Here is a 20,983-nt window from a genome sequence, read left to right on the forward strand (position 1 = left end):
CGTTACAACAAACACACATGTACTGCTCCACAAGGGCAGTTCGTCATTAACGGACTGGGCTTATTGCCACCTAGCAAAGCCCTCGGCTAGAAGGCACTCTTCGAGTAGACTTACGTTTTTCTTACGTGCTTCAGCAGCTCGTCAGAAAGCGTGAGCGCGAGCGTAATTACGACAGCCGACACTCATATCGCAAGCGAAGTTACTGTCGGCTAGGCTCGGCTTTAGTAAAGCCACGGTTGAAACCGGTTGAACAGGCGTGAAACTCGACCAGCCAACGAAACTAGTTTCGTTAACACACACAAACACACTGCGGAAACCATGCCGTTTCGCTCGTAAAACGCGCGTTGAGTCGAGCTTGACGGGTTACGTGGTTTTCTCTCCACTTCCCCCTCCCCCGTTTTCACAATTGCCGCAAGACCGAGATGCGCTACGCACACGGTTACGAGCAAGCGCGTAACATTCATAAACTCTTAGGATATGCGTATACTTTGTTCCGCTATACCTCCCTCTCACAGGTCCCGGTATTTTTCCCGCGTATAATTACTAGGCAGGCCATACGTATAATGTCCCGTATAATTAGCCTCTTCTTATCCTTATGCAGTGCATGCACTGATGGTTAGCCAGATTCCTACAATACAATTTGCCTCAGAAGCCCCCGGCAGTTAGCGTGACCTTATTCGTGCAGGGAAACTATAAGCACTACGTATACGTTAGCAGCGAATTGTTACCTGGAGACTTTGCAGACGGAAGTGATTGACGTCGAGGCGAGGTTAACTAGTGTTTCTTTATCGACTCATTTGGAGGCCCGCTCGGAGACACGGCGACCTTCCGGTGTGCGTCAGGTGTGCTCTGTAAGGACTTGCGAATGGTTCCATCGTGACTTGCAGTATTAAGTCTAGCCTTAGCACCTGTAACAATTCAGCTTACCACACCGTGACCTTCAGTGCGCGTAATGAGGTTCGAAAGTATCCCCAAAGCAATCAAGAAAAGCACATGTTAGGTTCACTACCAGTGCTTCGGACAAGCGTTAATACATCGGAAGTAAAATACAATTTGCTGGAGGAAATGCTTCTCATTCCCGCGTTAAACAAACGTGTAATGAAATGACAACAAAAAACCTCTTTATAGGTATACCGCAAACGACGACTGTCGTGCGCGCTTTGATTGTATGTCTTTTTTGTTCTTTTTCCTAAGGCGGGTGCGATGCCTTAAGCATCCGATATAGCCGCTTGATGTAACGTAAGTACCGCATTCCACGTAACCTAACGTGAAATGTGGAGGTCATCCCCCCGTGTTAGACCAAACAGAGCCGTTCCATCCATTAAGGTTCCCGTTAGATTTCGGTTCCGACGCATAGTGCACGGCTTATTGTCCGTCAACTTTACGTGCGCAGTAAACGATACTGCCGCACTCTTGGGTTATCAACCATAGGAAACACGAAAATCACAAAGGGGGGTGTGGGGAGATGGGCGGTATGACACTACGCCTGTATACGTTAACGGTTGACCGTTAGACGAACGCGACAAGGCCGATCGCGTTCTCTCCCTTTCACCGCGTTGGGTAGCAGTGTACGGGCGGGAGGCGTCATTTGTCACGACCCTAACTAGCCGGACGTCTCGCCTTGAGCGCGAGATGCCGTCGATGAGACGAGGAAACGTGCTTGCTCGGCGTTGACCACGCGCGCTCGACCCTGGCACGCACGGTGAGCTGACCATGAGTCTCGCCGATAGGTCGGACGGAATGCGCACGCCGGCGATTCTTTGCACATTGCCAGCTCGTCTGCCTGGCGCGGTCTGTTGACGCGTGCCCACGATTCGTGAGAACTGAAGGAGTATGTTAGTGCTTGCTCGGAGTTCCTCGCTTTCTTTTTTTCTCTTTGGTCCTTGACCATGTTCAGAGCTCGTTACGCATAATTAGGCACGCAAACTTAACCGAGAAGCGTTAGGCAGAATGGCGAGGTTCGAGACGGAGGTTCGGAACATCTGCGACACGTTTCTATTAGTTTGCATAATATGTGCCCAGCTATCGAATACATGGCGTGGTCTGTTGCCACGTGAGAACATTGCCGCCAGAGAACGTCTTCGTCCAAAACAGCGCTTGAAGTGCGAACTTTGTCTGCCTTACTTTCTTATATATACGGAACAACAAACTAGGTATTGACGTCTGTAGGCTGGTCTATAGCCGGCTTTATGGGAGCAGCGAAGAAAGAATGATTTAGTCAAAACGCAAATGTTATTGCAGCCTATGCAGTGGGTCGCACCTGTACTGTAGTGGAAATGACAGAACGAATTGTAGTGTGATATAGTTATCCTGTTTTATAAAATAGGATCCATGCGTTATCGAGAGCGGGAAAAGATTCGGCATGTATGTTTCAGTAAGGTTACCCACTCGAAGGCACAAAGAGGGTTTGAGTGACAGTCGGAGAAACGTAACATCCCCAAATCATTTACCCTCACCCTCAATGTGATCAGCCATCGTTCACGAGCAAGTTATACCAACAAAACGGTTGTACAGGTACCCGCCGACAATATTTCAATCAGGCTTTCCATTCATATCAGGCGTCCTGGTAGAGCCCATGCTTTCCAATCTAAATGTTGATTCGGGTGCTCCTATAGTCGACACCAAATAGCTTAAAGCGATAAAAAGGCATGTCACACAGCATGTCCGACGTTTCGAAGGTGTGACGTCTTTCGCGGCTTTTTTGGTCGCTTACGTAATGGTCCTGAAATGGCTGCGGGGAACCAAGCGATCCGTGACTGGTCAATTAGACGCGATGGTGATGCATGGTGTGCAGGACCGGATTTGTCATTACAGACGCCTCGATAGAGGAGGAAGTACGAGCGGGGACAATGGCGTCTATGTATACGACCTTGAATCCGATACCAGACGGGCCCTTATGCACACACGCCTATCTTTAAACCTGGCGCGTGACTCACGCAACGCGGATGCATTGCCTTTAAGTAGCCGCGCGCATACTCTTAGCATTGCCCGAGGCGCGCCGCTTGAAGAGCTTCGACCGGAAACAAAGCCAACGATCCAGCAATGAAGGCAGCCTCTTTGTTTCTTTATGTAGAGGTATGGCTTTCCGATACTTCATCTTCCTGGTGTACTCTGGTAAACACGTTGAAGGAATATAAAGAAGGTTGTCTGCAGAAATAACGGTAAGCAATATCATTCGCCATTCTGAGAGATAAGTGTTGCGCGTACTAACACTGACCACTGCCGCTTATGACTAGGCCTTTTTTTTTTTCAGATGAGCTTGCTTGTAATATGATCGCCGTTTTGCACTCATCACTCCTGGAAACGAGTACCAAGACCAATATGAAATTGTAACGTAAGCACAAAGGAAGCTGGCAGCGAACCTAGAAAGTTCCTGTGTATAAATATCAATGGACAAACACACACGCGCGCTCACACCCACACCCTCACACACACACACAAACACACACACACACACACACACACGCGCGCGCGCACGCACGCACACACACACACACGCACGCACGCACACACACACACACACACACACACACACACACACACACACACACACACACACACACGCACGCACGCACGCACGCTCACGCACGACCGCATATACTTTTGATTTCAACGTGCGCAGTACTGTTTCTGTCAAGCACAACACGTCTCCTCATGTAGAAGCCCTTGTCCGGATCTCCGCAGCCGATTCGTTCCGTATAGTACATTCGGGTTGGATCATGCGGAGTGATCGATAGCGGCACTGCTGCCTGTGCACACGAGATGCCGGCGAACGGTGTCTGGCGAGCGCCGAAATAACGGTGTCAGTGTGCGAGACGCCGGAGGAGGGAGAGAGAGAGGAAAGAAAAGAAACAAAGGATGCACGTGGCGCTCAGCTGACGCCGTACGCTGCTATCCCGTCCGGCCGGTTTTCGCCGCCGGGACCCGCCGCATCGTAGACACCTTCTACGCGGCTCCTCGGTCGCGGCGCGCTGAAGTCTGCCGACACGGACGATGCCGTCCTGCTCGTGTCCTGTTCCAACGGTGCATATAGGCGCGTAATGAGGCATGCTTTAAGCCGGAATAATTAACTGGATTAATGAAGAAGTGTCGGTGTTGGATGCTTCCGATACGATTACCTATAGCATGAAACAAAACAGGGGCGCAGCGCACCGCGAAAATGCCAACTCAAGTTTTAATGCGACCTTGTTCATACTTGTATACATCGGCGAAGCCAAACGAATGAAATCTGTTCCTCATATTCTATCTATTTCTAAATGCCGTCCCCGTCTTTCGTGAGAGAAAGTGTGCACGCGCCACGTGTACGCCAGAGAGAGGGTGAGAGAGAAATAAGGGCAGCGTGGGAGGCGAGGGGTGGCATTGGCTTACACGATGTGAAGACTTTGTTGACTGCATCGTAAGTTCCTGTGGCGCGACTGACACCTAATGTCGGGCAGTAATGGACCCTTTTCATAACTGTGAAGCTAGCTTTCCCGCGAGGCAGATTGCCAAGCTAATGACGGCGTGGTAATTTTTGTAATCCGCGCGTATGAGCACAGTTCGCATGTATTATGCCAAGGTAACTGTAGATATAACCCTCGCGATTACACTATAACCAAGAGCCAAGCCTTGTCATATGCAGCTAGCACTTCGTGTTCATTTTAACCATAACTGGTGCCGCCATTGGCTGAACAAATGTGCAATGCAGAGAAGCGCACTTGCAAGATAGCAAAATGAAAAAGGGAGGACGTTACACTGTAGTTTACCCGTTCTTCCCTCGGCCTCGTAGCTTTTTATAAGCCTCGACGACGTCTTGTCAACTATGCTTATTATTGATGTATTAAGTAATAGACACTCATTACTTTCCTTCCAGAAAAGCGTCAGTCTCTTCACCGACACGTGACAAAGCTACCTATGCTCTCTCTCTTAGGCCACAAAATGCCATAGGCAACATGTTCAATTAATGTTAAAGCATGCACATTCGCTGCCTATGTGCGTTTTCAGTCCTTTCACGTGATGTGCCAACTGATTGCAAGCACGAGAGAGCACCGATCGGAGCACTACTTTGGGCCCTAATATACATATATATATGTGTGTGTGTGTGTGTGTGTGTGTGCAAATACGTGGGTTTATTGAACGAATTTCTGCGTTTAATGGCGGCCAGCTCAAAGGAGGTCTCCTTAATAGCCAGCAGTAAAAGACGCGATTCTGTGGCTGTGCCTGGATGAAAGGGCGCGATCCGCTAAATGTGAAAGAAAGAAAGAAAGAAAGAAAGAAAGAAAGAAAGAAAGAAAGAAAGAAAGAAAGAAAGAAAGAAAGAAAGAAAGAAAGAAAGAAAATGTTCCGAGGCACGCGTTTCTAGGTCGACTTCCCTGGAAGCTCGCGTCCGCCAGCCCACAGGGCGAGCAAGTAAGCCATTTTCTCAACCGATCTCGGCGACGACTTGCGCTCGGCTCGCCCGCACGCAGAGGTGACGGTCTCTCGTCTCCTACACCTTCAAGCGTCGGCGCGTTGCTAAGAAGTCGATGCAGAGGGCGGGCGATTGTTGGTTATAATCTGGCTGGCAGCACAAAGCGGAATGAATTGACGCGCGTTCCCGCGTGCAAACAAGAGCACGGAGCGGACTTTTTGCGCACCCGCAGTTATTCCACAATGGGATAACGTAAACACAAGAGCCGGTCACGCTGTATTTGGTGGGCGCTTCAGGGGACGTTCGACTCCACCATAGGTGTGAACAAGAATGGAAAGTACCTGCTTTCTCTTCTAGTAGTAAATGGAAAGAAGAGTAAGAAAACCCGTTCCAGTTACGTATTTCAGAAAAGCGATACGGGGCTACACTGTATTGTACTGCGCGTGCTCTCCCTGATAGCCTGTATACGCAGCGAGCAGTACTTTCCTGCCCTACAACGCGGTCGGATGCGCTCTATGGACAGGAAATAACCGTGCTCTTTATTTGGAGGAACCCTCCTGCGCACGTTTTTGAAGCGCCATCGTGACGTATACCTTCCGTGCTCTGCTTACAGCGGCGTGGGCGAGGAAGCGTTCGCGAGACGCTTAAAATTTTCATTGTCTATGCCTGAACGCAAAGGTATCGGCGGGGCGATGCAATCACAATCAGTTTAACTACAGCTGCCGGAAAAGGTTGCAGTAACAGGAAGGGTAGCGACTAACTTTCGTTGTGTACGACAAGCAGATTCGGTCCGACCCGTTCTGTATGTATCATTCTGGATGGCGCATGCATTATATTCGGAGCTGTCGCATACCTGGTTCTGTGTATTTTCCTTATCATTCCGATTGCTAAACAATGAAGCACTAATGACCATTGATACGCAAAGTGCTATATACACGTCTATGGTTGTTCCTCGTGCAGCCGCAAGCAGTGGAAAGCCTTTGCCTTCGACGGCCACACAGTGAGTCGCCAGGTCCCAATCGAAGGACATGTCCCGCCTTCTTCCTGCCTCCATCGGCATGCGGATCCCCGATATCGAAGTCCGTGGAGCATACAGGAGCACGTCAGTATTATTTAGCCTTGCATACTGTTTACACGCTGAAACACACGCCCATTCGTCATTTCGGAGACAATAAATGATACTTCCGACAGGAATTGCACGTCTCGGTGTTTCATTAGAGGGCCGAACAAGGCAGGCTGTGGTTGCCGACCGCCCGACCACACCGCATGCAAGCTGCCTCGTGTCTGCATCGGACGCCCGCGCGCGGTCCCGTGCACGAACCGCCGAGACCGCCGACCTTCGTCGTGCAGTTCGCCGTCGCTTCCGTTCCCGAGACTTCTTCCTCCTACGGCAAACCACACTCACTGAGTGGCTGGGGGGGGGCTACCCTTGATCGTCCTTACGTTTCGACCACGTGGGAGGCAGTGCGTGTGGGCGCGCTACGAGCACCCTCCCCCGTTTTTTTCTGTCTCCCGCCTTCTTCGCCAACCGAATGCCGCCCACCACCCATCGCTCTTTCTTGCAGCATCCGACCTTTCTTCGCCGTCGTGTCCTCCGTCGCCGATGTCCAGGGGGAAAGAATAGACGTCGCGAGACAGAGCAAATATGCCAAGGACGCGCCAGCTGCTGCCGTCTATAGCGTCGTCAGAAGCCACGTGATGAAGCCTGTCAAGGGAGGCAGGCGTTCGCGCCTTTATAGTCTTAACGGTACTTCGAGAGTGCGCCCTTGTCACAACATTCCCAACGTATACTCCATATAGACGGGGGGAAAAGCAGAAGAAAAGAAGGAAACTGTGCACAGAGAAATACCACTGGACGCAAAGGAAGGAAGTGTGTACACGACAACTGCCATGCTTCCGTGGTGCTTCGCAGTGTAAAACAGCACTGCCGCTCAAGCCATCCGGAAGTAAGCGCCCGCGCTTCTCGTGACGCAGCACTTTTCCCAGGTGCCCCGTCTCAAGTCCATCCGTGAAGTCAGAGAGAACAAACAGGCCGACCACTTCCACTTCCCGTAAACAACTGGCCCACGATTCTATGACAGCTTACCGACGTTTCCCGAAAAGAAAAAAGAGAAAAAAAAAAAAAAACTCGCAATGGACCTGCACATTTCTGACGGAGCTGAAGCGTTCGTCAACCCCTTGTTCCTGGAAGCGTTGTCGGCCGGAAAACACTTTCGTTTAGGGCGCTGGCGCGCGGCTGCCTGCCGAAGGGATTCCTCTGCTCGCGGCCACCCGTCCGTCGGTAGACAGGCTGCAGGATCTGGTGCCCCTCTGTCTCCCCCTCTCTCTCCCTTCGCGGGCCAACAAAGCGTCGGCGAGCGTGTCGCGCTAATCCGCCGTAATAGGCCGGCCGATCAGCAGCGGGCCAGTCCCCGGCGCGTGCCGACACCCGGTGCGCCGATGGCATTGTCGTGGAGGGCCCCTCTCGGCGGGGGAGCGACACGGGACGACTGTCCGTACTCAGTGGCGGCGTTTTGTTCGGGTGCGTTGAACGGAGCTCTACCTCCGAACCAACGTGGCTATAGTGAGGAGGCTGACAATCGAGAGAAGGGAAGTTCCCGTCTCGGCGGTTGTTGCACGGAGAAGTCACGTAGAACTCGAACGGCTTCCATGACCGAGTGTGGGCCGGCGAAGAATTACGCACAATGCCGCCACCTCTAGCCTCCCTCGAGTAAATTCTTGCGCGTGCCCTCAGCTTGAGCCGGTGTCGAGAAACGTTCTGTCAATGTTCAGGTGTTCGCCAAGAGCGAGTCGGTGCGGGGACCTTCTTTCCTTGCCTCGTATGTTCCGGGACACTGTGGTGAGCGCGACGATTTCGCAGCTGTTAGTTTTCACGAAACTTTTTTTTTCTTTTTGCACTTAATGCCTTAAGTTTCTTCACCGCTACGGAACAGCTGCACGGTAACCGGAAGAGCAATTGCGCCTTGTGTGTAATCGCTAACTACCCCCCCCCCCCCCCAAAAAAAAAAAAAAAAAAAAAAAGCTCGTGCTACTCTTGTCTAGAGAATAAGAAAAAGCGAATGCCTAGTTTCAGTAAAGGCCTACTACTTTTATTTATGCACTTGAAAGTCTCGCACCCCGAACGACCAGTGACGGGAGCAACAGAAGTGGAATAAGGACAGTGTACCAATGCAGCATTAACAACCGAACAGGGAAAGTCTTACCAAAGAGACGAAGAGAGAGAAAAAGATAGAAATGGAAATATATACATATATATATAGCAGTTTCACCGGTACGCGGTTGCATATCGAATCAAGTAGCATGCAGTCGCGAACCGTTCAACGACTTGCGTAAAAATGAAAAAGCGAATGCTGCAATAAAAAAATAATAATAACAAGGAACCACGAACTGCAAGCGGCAAGGGGCGTGCGTTATCGTATACGGCATGGCCGCGCAGCAAAGCGCGCTGGAGACGCGGCCCGATTTTTTGGGGTCAAGCGGGCGCGCGCGTTTTTACGGCATCGCGCGGCGGTGCGCGCGCAGAAAGCGAATCGCTGCAGTTGGTCGCTCAGCCCTCGAGTGATTCATAACTTTTTTCTTTTTTCGTCGTCTTTTTCATGCCCGCTACGTGTTGCGGAGATTGGCGCCCATGTGCCCGCATCGGACCGCTTCTCGTTTCTAGCGTGGACTCACTTTCCATGTCGTTTTTAGCGGGGCGGTGGCGATTTTCGTTAGAAGACCCGACTCCGAAAGGAATGCGCCGTTCCTCCTTTCTTTGCCTCGTGCACCCCCGTCAAGGATGACCCGAGGCGAAGCGATTTTTCCGCCTTTCGGCGTCGCTTCCACGGTATGCGTACGACTTAGCCTACCTTTTTTTTTTTCTTTCTTCCTGTAGTTCCTTATTTTGAACTCTTCGAATTAGAAGCCATTAGCTGCCACACTTTCGTGAGCCGAGTGCTGCGTTACAGGTGAAGTGAGTGAGTGGTTATCAGCTGAATGCGAGTGTCACGCGCGGGTTGGGGTACGTAACCAAGACATGTTGCGATCGCGCTTTCATAGCGGATGACCTCGTTCTGGTGCGTTACGCGGGTGCGCAGTGAAGTAAAAAAATAAAAAAATGTTTGCAGCTGCTGATGTAACCCACTGGTGGAGGTGACTGCACGAGTTCGTTAAGGGTCATGCGCATAACGTAGCCTTTGAGGTCGACGAACTTGTTTTTTCAATCCCGGCCATAACTTTGACGACAGACGTCGGTGCTTTCCCGGAATAATTGCTTGGCGATAAGGATCCGCCATCAACGACGTTGAATGCGTGTGTGTGCTTTAGGGAGCCACGGATTGTCCATTTATAAAGACAGCTTTATTGTAGTAGTGCAATCAACCTTGTACCGATGTTATGGACGTTTCGTCACTGAACAGTTTTGTAGTTTATAGAGACAACGGCTACATTATAGTTACCTTCATTTCCGACCACACTCAACTAATCTAATCATTCACTCAAGGAGCGCGCCTTAGAATAATTCTTCGGTATGCCTTTGCCAGGCGCTTTGTTTCCTGCACTTGTAAACATAAAGTTTCCTGTACACAAACAGACGCACACAGAAACACACGTGCGCACGTCGCACCATTCTCACTCTGACATCACTCGCGGTATGTGCGGAGAGTTTTGCTGACAGCTGTAATCAGAGTGCGCTGGTAGCTACAAAGGGAAGAGAACAATCACGCTCGTCCTTCGCTATAGAGTTTTGTGAGGACGTCGACTGCGTCAACGATCTTTATCGCGACTACATCGCCCAGTAGCTACGACGCACAGTCGCCTAAGCCCCTGTCCAATGTCGGCGTTTGCAATCACGAGGTCATACGTGTGTGATAAATAAATTAGAGGTCGTGTGGTAAAAAAAAAAGAAAATCAAGAACTGAAGAGATAAGCAGGTTTTCAGATTTGTTGAACTGAAACCGAAAATGACCTGTATTGAAACGAAAAAAAAAATACAAACAATGAATAAATGCGCGTACGTTGTCCTTATACAACACGTGTGTAGCTAGGAATCTAGATATTGAAGCATGCATATATTGAGAAGCTTGATATAGCGAAGGAGGGTCTAATTGGAGCCCTGATATATAAACTAGGAAACAGACTGGTAAACGGAAATGGTTTTGGTTACGGGGGAAAAGTGTTTAGTGGTTGTGCCCAAACACGTATTCAAGGAAGCAGATAGCGTTGGAAGAAGAAAGCTTCTGAAAGCAGACATACAGCTTACGAAAGTACAATGAACGACCATTTACAACATCTAAAGCTTGTCCGTATGTGTACATGCACACACTGTTTTCAAATGCGTGCGAACTCAGCAAAAAATGCTCGGTGAACTCCTACATCTGACTCGCGAAAACGCTATATAGCAAGTTCGAAAGCGGCCCGCTCGGAGAACACAATGAGACCATCAGGGAATTGTCCGGCTTAAATTACGGAAGCGCCGCGAGAAAAGCTAACAAATGCAATTACCCTGTCGGGGCATGTCGGCTGATACGCGCGTCGCAGGCACGACGACCTTTGGAGGAGGCCATTAGCGTATTAGGCTAACAGCGCCAGCTTCTCGACAATGGTCCGAGGCACATAGCAGACTCGGCCTGCCAACGCTGTTCCGTAACATCGGCAATTACACCTCTGCGGACAGCCGTCCCGAAAGCCGTTCAGTCAGTGTATGCTCCCAAGAGGCTGCGTAGCGGTGCGCCTAACGAACACGTTGGCGGAGCAAGAGCTAACCACGATGCAGTCTATATCACTTATAAACATTCTTGATGACATTTTACAAAATTTCGACTGATTTCCTTCATACAACCCTTCAGAAAAGCTTTCGAAGTTCACTCTGGACTTTTGTAATGGGTATAAGATACATTTGGAACCTGCCTGCTGGGACTCACCGAAGCCCACGGCAGCGCGCATATCGAACGTCAAAAGAGTCACGTTGGTTAAACACTGATGTGCCTCGCTAACGCTTCGCTTACACGAGTTATGGTGGTCATTGAGAAGGTCGAAACGAGGCGTTCGCACTGGCTAACGTGCATTGTTATGGTTGCTCACACGTTAAGCACAGACCTTACTGCAGTGTGGTTTTAGTTGAAAAATAATCACGCTCCATGCCTTCAGTCGCATCCTGCTTTGAGAAATCAACGCCATTCTATTCCCACGAACATGGCCGCATGCACAAGTGGGAATACACTCACATGTGGGCGACCCATTCAGAGGCAACGCAACGTAGCCTACACAGGCGTCGATCCCACGCGAGAGCGCAACTTTTTTTTTTTTTTTTTTTTATCTTGGTCGTCAAGCGCCTTCCTTGCGTACTCTAGCGTTTATGGAGGTGTCGGTGCGTGGCCACCAATAATTTGCAGCACATTTTCGCGCTTAAGAGGCGAAAACAACATCGTTGAATCTGTAACAAACAACAAGAAAGAAGTCTGAAGCTGTCAGTTTGCCAACAGTGACCTCAGTTACGTCCAGCCTAGGTGTCTTGCACAGTATACCAGTCAGTTATTTAATTTGGATGGCTGTCACATAGGTCGACGAAGCTGCGCTTGAAACAATTATGTGATTTAACGTCCGAAAAGGTGCACGGTGGTCTACGCGGGGAGCCGTAGCGGAGGACTCCTGATTCATTTTGATCATCCGGGGTTGTTTAACGTGCAATTGAAGTAAAGTACACACACATGTTAAAGTGCGCCCCAATCGGAATGCGGCCGCAGCGGGGTATCGAACTGGGCGACCTCCTGCTGGGCATCAGAACTTCAGAGCCACTGAACCGTTGCGGTGGGTCACGTTTGAGAGATAATTACTTGCATCGATGACCTCTCGCGGCGGCAATTGGTACGAACTTTCGACTTCGAAACGCGAACGACTGCATTCGCGAAGAGGCTTAAGTTTTTTTTTTTTTTTTTTTCGATATTTCTCTGGCAGCGCCATGCCGACACGTGGAGTTACGCCTACGCTGGCTTCCACGCGACGCAGCTTCGAAAGCAGCATTATGGGAGTCGGGCAGCCTGAGAGACCGGCGCTGGCGCCAGACGTCGCAGTGGCCAAATGACTCTCCGGCGCGTCGAGGTATATATCGCTGGCGGAAAAAGACTTCAATGCCGTAGTGCTTCGGCGAATGGTTGCGTTCTCTAAGCGACAAACCATCGCAGCGAGCAATCTTCATTATTATTTTTTATATGTTTTTTTTTTTTGCGACGCTGAAAACTGCTTCCTGTCGAATGGCTTTGCCGTCTGCATTCTCGATACGGCGTGAAACGAAAGATGCCCCCACGCGTTATGCGAATTCCAGAAGCTATACTATATCGTGAACGTGCGATACTTTTTTCCTTGAGACTTAAACGACGCTGTGCGAAATGTTACATGGCGTGCCGATACCTACGCATTCATGAGTTTGTGGTCCGCGGTTGTTGATGACGTGTATTAGCTGCGATGTACGGTCTTTTTGAAATAAAGCGTTCACGTATAGTAGACACGTATCCTAAGGTTTGGGTCGCGCGATATTTAGCGCTGCGATACATCGCGGGCAGGCTGATTTCATGGTGACGTTGTTGAACGGAAAAATAGGATTTGGCCAAAAGCATGACACCATGAAACGAAATTTCTTTTGTAATTCCGCAAATTCAAGTTTCGACGGGAATGTCAAGTGAATTGGACCCTTAAGATGCTTTAGTATCTAGTATTTACAAATTGCCAATCAGTCAGTTCGCTTGCTTTCTCATGACAATGATTACGAATAGCACAACAAATAGGATTTGGTGTCAAAGAAGGCGTGATGCAAACTGGGTGGTGAGGGATGTTGTTTTGCCAAAGGGGGGGGGGGGGGGGGGGGGGGGTTGGATGTAAACGTTATGAGGAATGCGCGCATCAAGCAGTGAACAAAAACACCTACGGAAGCGATGCGTGCGTGAATGTCTCGGCAAGTCCGACGTATTCTGTATGAACAGGCTTAACAGAGAACAATATTATGGCTAATTACCATAGCAATCTTTGCTGATATTAGGAGAACATGTTAGCCTGTTATTCGGCTCCTTTTCTCGAGATCAGAAAGTGTCACACTCATGTAGAATGTTGATTATTATTATTATTATTATTATTATTATTATTATTATTATTATTATTATTATTATTATTATTATTATTATTATTACATTAACGCGAACGACAGCTGCGAAGGGGTGGCGGCAGTGCTATCAGAAGTTTACGTCATTCCTTAGAGCAAGTAAGCGCGTCCGCTAACACGTTTAAGCTGGATAACAGTTGTACATTGCGAAGCTACCGTAATCGCGAAATCTTTATAAACACACAAACTGAATGTACGGGTATCTACTGCGTGAAGCGACATACGCGCATCCCACTGCCTTCATGTGCATGGTTGGTTACCTCCTGTACACAACAGCTGTTCAAAGCACCACAGTGCACATGCATTGCGCGCTATTAGTGAGCAGGAACTTGCAAGCAAGCAAATAGTTGTCGGAAATTGTTGGGCGAATTTGTTGCGCCAATTATTTATTGTGCTGCTTTAGACGCGGTATATGATTTCCCAAACAAGCGCCGCAGTTTTTGAGGCCCTCTGGAGAACGACATACCCGAAACGCTTTCGATCACATGACCGAAAAATTGCTTGGACACTTCTATCTAAGCTGCATGGACATCTCAACAGATGGGCTCATTTTTTTTTCTAGGTTTCGGTTACTTTCGAAATCTGGACCAACTGATACGGACCAGGTGGAAAACACGCCACCTCGCGCCTAGCAGTAGCACACCTTGGTAGTCGATCCATGCTATAGCGGGTGCTATAATCGTTATACAAATTATACTGCCTATGCATACTTCTGAAGAAAGCGAGCGAACAAGCGCGGCCAAGACAAAATTCCAGCAACGTTTTTTAAGCTCCGCTGCACTGGAAGATTCCTTATGGCCCTCCACATCAGAAAACGTAACGCCGAAAGTAGTTTCGCCCGAAGTACAGCTCAATTCGGCCGCGTCCGACGCATACTTCTGGGTACACTTCACATACTGCTCAGACTTGCAAAACAGGAGCACGAATTGCCATAGTCACCTCTCACAAGTCACGACGTTATAAACAATTAAATGAAATGATAAAAAATCTCTCTAGAAGACAAGGCATGCGAAAAAGAAAAAAAAAATATGAGAGGAATCACTGCAGTTGGTGCGACTCACCCACCTGTAGTATCGCGATCCCTCGATCGCGGTGTGCTCGTTCTTCTAGAAATCCGTCAGGAATCCGCGTAAGCGGTACAGGCCGACCGGCCACGCACACCCGCGAGACACCCGTCCACAAACACACACACCAAACGGGGCGATGCGGTCCGTAGCGACATGCAGCACCGATGTCGGCCACCAGAAGACCACCGGTCAGATTCGCTGCCGTTGACTATATCGCAGTTGCCGAATGAACCTCCACTAGAAAAACTCCCAGCGAGCCCCACGTCTCGGCTGATCCGCACTTCCTGTAGTATCGAGCCAGGTGTAAAACACGACGATGTGTTGTCCGATGAAAGAAGCTCGGGGTTGCAAGACGCGCGCACGCACTCGACGGTCGCCGGCGACACGACGTTTCGGCTCTCGCGAAACCGTTCTCCTTCGCCGTGCGAGCGCTGGCCGAAAAGCGGGACGCGGAGGAGCAGCGGCAGCAGTCCGCCGGAGCGACTATCGTCGAGCGACTGGGATTGGGCGCGCGGCCGCCTTCTCCATCACCTACGCGGCGCCCAGTTCCTTCGTCCTGTTCGCTTTGTTTTTTCCTCTCCTCCGCCTTTTTCCCCTTTCGTCAGTCACGCCGGAGTAGCAGCGAGCGCGCCGCGGCCACGTGACTAGGTGAGGCTCGACGTCACCTGAGACGTCACCACGGCGGAGAAAGCGACCGTACGAGAAGGAGTGCGTAAGGATGAGGAGGAAGACTATACGGCGCTGAGGACGAAGAAGAAACGGCGGCGCGCGCGTGAGGCAGGTTTTCTCTTCCTTCGAGCAGCTCTGTCCACCGCCAGTCGGTCGCGGCGCACCGCCGCCGACACATGTCGCAGCCGGCGATGACGACAGTGGCTGCGCCGGACACGTCCGGCCGGCGCGCCTAGACCACGGGACCCCTTTAGCGCTTGCAGGGAATAGGGCAGTCGGAAGCACCCCCGCCGCGTTCTAGCTCTGCTGCGCCTGCCGACAAACACGACACTGAAGAGGTTGCAACTTATTTTCGAGCTTGTTCCGCGCCGATCGGACTGCTCAGTGCTCCAGCCGAAACTCGCCGGCAGATGCACTCAGTGCGCATTTCTGTGCTAGGGTCAAGTAGAGCGCGGTAACAACAAAGACGTGTGCGATGGGCCTTGCTGAAGACTAACCCTGCTCAGAATTTGAGAATTTTGCCATTGAGAAGTGTTATTCACAGATTTAAGCTATACATTGGTCGGCTTGATTCTTCGAGAGAAGTTGTCGTGGCAGAACTCTTCCCTGACCAACCGTAGGACGCGACGGCGACGCACAGCAAATATAGCGAAAACTCGGATGCAGCCTGCAATGTTCAAATTTCCGTGGTGATTACGTTTGCCTCACGGAGAAGGTTCTCCTGTACGAATGCCGCCCAACGCTCTCGCACCTTTTCGCTCGTGACGGGTAAATTTGTCTATTTCGAGGGTCTGTCACAATATGTTACAGGGCTTTCCAAGTACTCGCAGTTCGCTTGGGAGTATATATTATAACTTCTGTCGCTAAGGCAGCGAGTTGCTTGGTTGTTAGTTTGAAAGTCACATTATTGAACACAACCTGTGATGTATACCACTGTAGTCATGTCCTATACGGCTATAGCCGCGATATGGTCACGAGGTCATAGAGGGCTGCAAATAGCCGAGAGCGTTAAGACTCAAAGGGGTTAAGGTGTTTGACGCATCTGCTCGTTATTTGCTCTGATAAAGTCAATACTAGGATCGGTGCCAAACGCTATAAGGAATCAGACAGAGAAGTCACCAAAGCGTTAGGCTTTATTTCATATTTGTGGTCTGTATTATGCTCTTTTTTTTTACCTTGACGCGCTGACAGCTTAACGCACTGCAGTCATTAAGCCTCCCTAATGGGGCACCAGGCGGTCTGTACCTTTATCTCCGTCTAAACACTGACAAAAGTTATCTTTGCTCCCAACCGCCCCATAAATGATGTCGCAAGTAGACAAGGCATGAGCTGGCCACGTACGCAAACCACACATCTCGTTGTATGTACAAGGCTATACTGTTTGCTGTCTTTAGTACACTCCTGCTGCCAATACACGTCGCAATCCAACACAAATTAACACTCTAACACGTGCTAACAACGTTCACCTCTGCAAACTGCAGCGACGTCCCGTAGCTGTGGTCGCCGCTTTAGCCACCTCTGTGAACACGTCGCTAGCACTGGGCAGCGAATAAAGCACCTCCCCCGTGACTGTAGCATAATGCAGAAGCACCTACATAGTCTAGAAAGCTTTTTCATGTTCATCTTCTATTTAACTAAACACACTCGATCCGAGTAATTCTGATCACTAAACGCGCTTTCTTTCTCTTTATTTGTACCTTACATATATCCGCATTTGAAATACGCATGCAGCAGACGGAGAAGGACGACAAACGATGTTGCTGTTGTGGTTTATTAAATGATAATATCCTGATAAAAAAGGCCATCGGAGGGCCGGCTATTCTAATTGCTAAATAAAATCCATCGAATAAATGTAAAAACAGACAAAAAGTTAAGTAAAGAGAAAGGTAGAAAGGAAAATTAGCAGAGGAATGAAGCATCGCATAACTATGACATAGCGTGCGATCATATTATACATAGTCGGGGCACGACGTGGAAGCCCAATCACAACACGCGTTACAACAGTGACTGCACGAAAAAAAAGAGATAAATAAAAAGAGGGAGATATAGATAGAAAATTTTACACAGGGAATGATAAAGCTGGCGCTTTCGCTACGTTTGCTATATGTAAGACAATGACGCTACTTTGACGACGAACAAGATAACAATCAGCTTCGGCTGATTGCCATAGTTAAGCTTCTCCCACCGACGCTGGCACACAGGTATGCTCCCCGACGCTGACGTATCGATTCCTCGCCCATCTTCCGCAAGCAAGGCACCACAATTCGTAGCAGCGATTCTTCGCGCTTTCGCACGAACGTACAGGCGCACGTATAGTCTACGTGCAACGTCCGATCTCGCGCCTCGCCCATTGCGAGATGCCGCGCCGCCCGACCAGCGGAGGTGGGGTCATGCGGCGAAGCTAACCGGAACGAAGCGCCGGCCTGATTTACGCCGCGCTTTGTCTTCGCCGTCCGAGCGGGCGCCTCGTGGGAAAACCGGCGCTGCAGGGACGGACGTCGCGAAGGAGAAAGGCAACCACGACGCTGCGACGCGGTTAGCGCCGCTCCTCGGTGCGCGCGCGGCATAGCAGCGTCCGCGGTTCACTGGCTAGCACGCGGAACGAACGGCGTAGGCGGTGGACCCCCTTCGAAACTCGGAGAAACTTTCACGCACCTTTAACGCGATAGCGTTAAGGGCCCCGTGTCGCAGAAAATCCGGCGTTGGTGTCGGCGTAAGCGCCGGCGTCGTTGGCGGAAATAACCATGCCGAGCCACATCATCCCGAACCGCACCGACAGGGCAAGGCCCCTCGCGTGGCGCAAGGCGTTAGTGAACAAAAATTGAATTTCTCAAAGTAAAATCCGTCAGAAATATCGTAAAGAACGACTTAACCACAACCTATAGGCGTGATAGCGTCGGATTTTAATTTGAATATACGAGAAAGAAGCTTGATAAGCAGCCAGGGATCTTTGAATGCTATCGCGTTCCACTCTTAAAGGCGAAGCTTAAGCGTCCTCGAAATTTTTACACACGGGCAGTGCAAACAAAGAGCAACACAGGGGAAAACACCCGCCACATATTGTTTGATTGATGGTTGATTGATGGATTGATTGATTAATTGATTAGCAGTTGAACCCGGATATAGCGAACCCACACATAGTGAATTATTGCGTATAACGCACATCAGTAAAGTACCCTTGAAAGTTTTTGTATAAAATTTTTATTTTATATATCGAATAACCTACATAACATGACGCGTGTGCTCTAGGCAGACAACAACGACGATGGGGGGCATTAACGGACTCTGTCTAGTGGGTCTGCGGGATTTTGCCGACGACGACGAAGACGTGTCTCTGATCTGTTTTGCTTGAACTGGTTGTCTCGTTGTTCCTGAAGATACGTCTCCGAGTCTTCTCTTGGCGTTGTACCACGACAATATTGAACTTTTTTGTGATCAGGTTCAATATATCCGGGTTCGATTGCATTTATTTATTTACTTGCTTACTTGTTCATTCTTACGAGAACTATGAAGCACGACTGTGCCCAATGTTTCTGGTGTGGTCGCAAGGTCATTGCGACGCGATTAATGACCTTACGAGACATTGCGTGGCAGAGCTTTCGATCTAAAATTATAATTAACGATATATGACACCTGCTATTGCAAATTATATTCGAAGAACCGGCGCTATAGAAAGAAGCAGGGATATCAGGAAGGAAGGTCGGCGCACACAAAGATAAAAATCGCGCTGCGAAAAGGTACACCAATAAATCAAACCTGAGCTATCTCAGTATAAGTATAGGGATAATGTGTCGGTTTTGTGTTTGTTCGGCTCACATATATTAACTGCTGGTTTGCGGGCAGTCGCAACACAAACAAGGCGAACAAGTATCCTTTACGAATGCTTTTGCTTGCCGCATCGGAATGGCTGACAGTGCTGCCTGTGATAGTTGCGGCAGCGATGAAACAATCCAACGTATCCTGTGTCATTGTCCCCGCTTCAGCTCCCAGAGACAGTCTCTCGTGATGGAGTTGGCACACCTCGACGGCCGGCCGCTTTCTGAGCAGACGATCTTAGAATACCGGCTGATACCGTCTTCACACCAGAAGGCGACAAGGGCGCGACTGAAGTTCCTCCGGTCAAGCGACCTGTTTGAACGACTGTGACGCTCCTGAGTTCTTTTGTGTGTGTATATGTGTGTATTTTATTGCGATAGCAATTATATGGACACTTCGACCGGATTTCTGCCGTTGGCGTCGCCGTCGCCGTCACCGTCGTCGTCGCCGTCCCGTCGCCGTGAGGTTCCCTATAGATAAAATCTTCGCCGCGCGCCGTATGCCCGAGCGGAAGCGTGCGGGGACGCGCGCTATCACTGGAGAGCGAACGCACTCAATCTCCCACGCGCAAGCAAGGAAGCGGGAAGCCAGCGCCGGAGGGAGCGGGGGGGAGGGGGGCGCACTTCTACTCTGCCAACAACCGCGCTCGTCGCTCGCCCGAACCGTCTCTTATCTACACACGGCTCTGACCTTTATGCGCCGTGCATTCGCCGCTCAGTTTCCCTTGAAGCGATAGACCGCACGTACCTTCGCCCTCTGCGGCGTATGCGCTTGCTGCCAGCGTTTTGACAGTCGTTGTCTGCAGTCATTCAGTGTGATCTATTCATGTTTGTTTGTGCGCGCTGACACCACGCTTGTTCATTCAGTTAGTAATAGTCGGGCCACATTTTCCAACGCACGCTACACATGCAATGCTGCCCGGATCAGCAGTGCAGCGCTACAGGTGTGTCCCTTCGCACGCGCTGCTCACGGGAAACGCTTCTAATCAACACCACCGTTTCACATGCGCCTTCTCGTGGTCATCGAGTCTCTCTTCATGTCGGTCTACTTACGCCGCAGCACACCTGCTTACTTAATCAGCTCATGTTTACTACAATTCATATTGCTACCAAAGCCGCTCACCTTACTTCGTATGACATTGCTGTGTTGCTATCGCATTCATTGCTTCGCCCTTAGGGCGAAACTGTGACATTTTTTTAAAATCTCCCTCTCTTTCTATGTGTGTGCATTATTATTTATCTTTCTGTCTCCCACTACCCCTTCCCCAGTGCAGGGTAGCAAACTGGATATCTACCTTCCGGTTAACTTCCCTGACTTTCGCATCTCATTCATCTCTCTCTCTCTCTCTCTTGGCCGATTAGGCCAGGACGCATTGGCCGATTGGCCGAGTAGGCCAGTCTACATTGCCCGATTAGGCCATTCTAGAAATCTTGCTGCTTTCATTTGCAGCGTGGTGCTTGTCGCAACGCACACAGACGATTAGAACAGGTTCAATCTGGTGGTGCAACTTCGCCGCGTTCTCGAGGAGTAGTGCAGCAAAACATCGAACTATTAACTGAAACGCGCTTTTGTTTTTTTGTTGTTTTTTCTAATAAGAAGCATTAAAACACTGCTGCAGCAGTCCAAACTGCACTCGGCGGCTTCCGAATTCCGCATTAAGTATAAACCCTTAGCGCGTATAATTTAAAATAATCGAAAACAAATCTATTGAGAGCTGTGAGCTATGGCTTGGCGCGATCACGGTGTAGTACGCACAGTGCTTCAGGAAGCGATGCAGATACATTGGACGTTTACAGATTCATAACGCTCCGCTGAACCACTGCACGTGCGATGGCCTTACGTGGCATCCGAGATTGCGACGCGCTGCTGTCTCCATAGCGCGGGACGGGACACGTCGCAGAGGCTATGGTT

The 20,983-nt window shown here is 49.9% G+C and overlaps 1 protein-coding gene across 4 annotated transcripts in view; it reads right to left on the reverse strand.

Annotated features, from left to right (window-relative positions):
• The window catches only part of LOC119450633 (uncharacterized), a 317,066-nt gene that overhangs the window by 208,316 nt on the left and 87,767 nt on the right, over positions 1 to 20,983 (reverse strand). For 2 of the 4 annotated variants that reach the window (XM_049666095.1, XM_037714139.2), the window contains exon 1: positions 14,586 to 15,131. The exons of 1 other annotated variant lie outside the window; for it this stretch is intronic. The gene's annotated coding sequence lies outside the window, so the exon portion shown is untranslated. Of the gene's footprint in view, positions 1 to 14,581; positions 15,132 to 20,983 lie in introns of those variants that run through there. One more of the 4 variants, XM_049666094.1, reaches the window with a different exon arrangement.

Source organism: Dermacentor silvarum, chromosome 4, assembly GCF_013339745.2.
Source record: "Dermacentor silvarum isolate Dsil-2018 chromosome 4, BIME_Dsil_1.4, whole genome shotgun sequence".
In the NCBI taxonomy this organism is placed as follows: domain Eukaryota; kingdom Metazoa; phylum Arthropoda; class Arachnida; order Ixodida; family Ixodidae; genus Dermacentor; species Dermacentor silvarum.